The following is a 3000-nucleotide window of genomic DNA, read 5'->3' on the forward strand; positions in this document are numbered from 1 at the left end:
AGGGACTCGGCTTTGTCAGGAGAGGACATGGAAGGGGCTGAGTGACAGAAGCTGGTACCAGACTAGAAACAAGGTATATCCTGGGGTTGGCTTTAGATTCTAAACTTTTCCGAAAGGACAGGGCAGATTGTAAATGGCATCTCAGAAATGAAATGCTGCCAGGTGCGGTGGCTCACGCCTATAATCCCAGCACTTTGGAAGGCCAAGGCAGGTGGATCACCTGAGGTCAGGAGTTTGAGACCAACCTGGCCAACATAGTGAAACTCCATTTCTACTAAAAATATAAAAAATTAGCTAGGAATAGTGGTGCATGCCTGTAGTCCCACGTACTTGGGAGGCTGAGGCACGAGAATCGCTTGAACCCAAGAGGTGGAGGTTGCAGTGAGCCAAGATCATACCACTGCACTGCAGCCTGGGTGACAGAGTGAGATTCTGTCTCAAAAAATAAAAATAAATAAATAAAATGCTATTCTGAGGGTCCCTATGTGCTTCATGAAGTAAAGTTTTCAGAAGTGGGAAAAGACAAAAACTCTGTTCATTTTGCATTCCATGACATCTAAAATAGCTAATAAGAAGTAGAATTTATGAACCCATGTTGTATCCTACCTATTATTTTATTATTTCCCACAGTTACCTAACACAGGAGACATAAACTATGGCACATGTAAACATAAGTTTGCTCTATAATCATTAAAATAAACAGACAATCAAAAGAAGCTAGAGGAAAATAATACATACTGTATGCTTTCATTTATAGAAATTCTAAAATAGGTGAAACTAATCTATGGTGGCAGAGAGCAGAGCAGAGGTTTCCTGGGGCCATGAGAGGAGGGTTGACTGCAAAAAGGCATGGGAGAACTTTCTGAGGTGATGGAAATATTCTATATCACGATTGTGGTGGTGGTTGCATGGATGCACAGATTTGTCAAAACTCATTGAACTGTACACTTAAGATGGGTGCATTTTTATTGTACATAAATGCTGTCTCAATAAAAGTGATTTTAAAAACAGGCTTCATAATAGAAGCCCAGTAAGAGGATTCCTCCCTCCTTCCCTTCCTCCCTCCCTCCCTTCCTTTTCTTTTCTTTCCTGTCTCTCTCTCTCTTTCTGTCTATCTCTCTCTCTTTCTGTCTCTCTCTCTCCCCCCCGTCTCTCCATCTCTCTCTCTTTCCCCTTCCCTCCCCTCCCTTCCCTTCTCTTCTCTCCCCTCCCTTTACTTTCTCTTCTCTTCCTTTCTTATCTCACTTTGTCACCCAGGAGTGCAATGGCATGATCTCAGCTCACTGCAACCTCCACCTCCCAGGTTCAAGTAATTCTCTTGTCTCAGCCTCTAGAGTAGCTGGGATTGCAGGCGCCTGCCACCAGGCTCAGCTAGTTTTTTGTATTTTTAGTAGAGATGGGGTTTCAACCAAGTTAGCCAGGCTGGCCTCAAACTCCTGGCCTCAAGTGATCTGCCCGCCTCAGCCTTCCAAAGTGCTGAGATTACAGGCATGAGCCGGTACTCCCGGCTCCATCTTTCTATTGAATAGCAGGATAGCTGAGAAGTCTACCTGTTTCCATGAAGAACGGACTTTCTTCACACTACCACTTCTACTTGATTAACCATATTATCAAAATTTTCTAGTTCACGTTTTTGTCAATATATTTATTTTTCTTTGGTTTTGTTTTTTACAAATACACCCCAACTGTTGAATGATAATGCTATTTTTTATCAGCACAGACTAAAATAAGTTTTTACACCACAGCACTGGAATACACAATACATTAAGATCTAAATGATTTCCCTGTAATTAAGAGGTGACTTCATTCCTAACAGTAGAATTTTTCCAATTGTATATTTTTTCTTTTTTTTTTTTCAAATAAATCCACAGCCAACAACATGTAATTGTATATTTTCCTTTTCAAAAAAAAAAACCTACAACATTTTTTTATTTTATTATTATTTTTTTTGAGACAGAGTCTCACTTTGTCGCCCAGGCTGGTAGTGCAGTGGTGCGATCTCAGCTCACTGCATCCTCTGCCTCCTTGTTTCAAGTGATTCTCCTGCCTCAGCCTCCCGAGTAGCTGGGACTACAGGTGCTCACCACCACACCTAGCTAACTTTTTGTATTTTTAGTAGAGATGGGGTTTCACCATGTTGATCAGGCAGGTCTCGAACTCCTGACCTTGTGATCCACCTGCCTCATCCTCCCAAAGTGGTCAGGAGTTCAAGACCAGCCTGGCCAACATGGTGAAACCCCATCTCTACTAAAAATACAAAAATTAGTTGGGCGTGGTGGTGCATGCCTGTAATCCCAGCTACTCAGGAGGCTGAGGCAAGAGAATCTCTTGAACCAGGATACAGAGGATGCAGTGAGCTGAAGTAACGCCACTGCACTCCAACCTGGGCTGTGGACTCTGTCTCAAAAATAAAATAAAATAAAATAAAAAAGAATAAAAATACAAAAATTATCTGGGTGTGGTGGCACACACCTGTAGTTCCATCTACTTGGGAGGCCAAGGTTCAAAAATTGCTTTAACCGAGGAGGTGGGGGTTGCAGTGAGCCAAGATCGTGCCACTGAACTCCAGCCTAGGTGACAGAGATAAATTCTGTCTCAAAAAAACAAAGAAAGAAAAGGCTGGGCATGGTGGCTCATGCCTGTAATCCCAGCACTTTGGGAGGCCGAGGTGGGCATATCACCTGAGGTCAGAAGTTCAAGACCAGCCTGATCAACATGGCAAAACCCCGTCTCTACTAAAAATATAAAAATTAGCTGGGCGTGGTGGCGCGTGCCTATAATCCCAGCTACTCGGGAGGCTGAAGTGGGAGACTTGCTTGAACCCAGGAGGCAGAGGCTGCAGTGAGCCGAACCCATGCCACTGCACTCTAGCCTGGGGGACAGAGTGAGACTCTGTCTTAGAAAAAAAAAAAAATAGGGAGAAGGATACAACCACATGTTACTAATACTACTGACTATAAAAGTGCATAACCTGAGCCGGGTGTGGAGGCTCATGCCTGT

The sequence above is a fragment of the Macaca fascicularis genome, chromosome 10 (assembly GCF_037993035.2).
Source record: "Macaca fascicularis isolate 582-1 chromosome 10, T2T-MFA8v1.1".
NCBI classification, from domain to species: domain Eukaryota; kingdom Metazoa; phylum Chordata; class Mammalia; order Primates; family Cercopithecidae; genus Macaca; species Macaca fascicularis.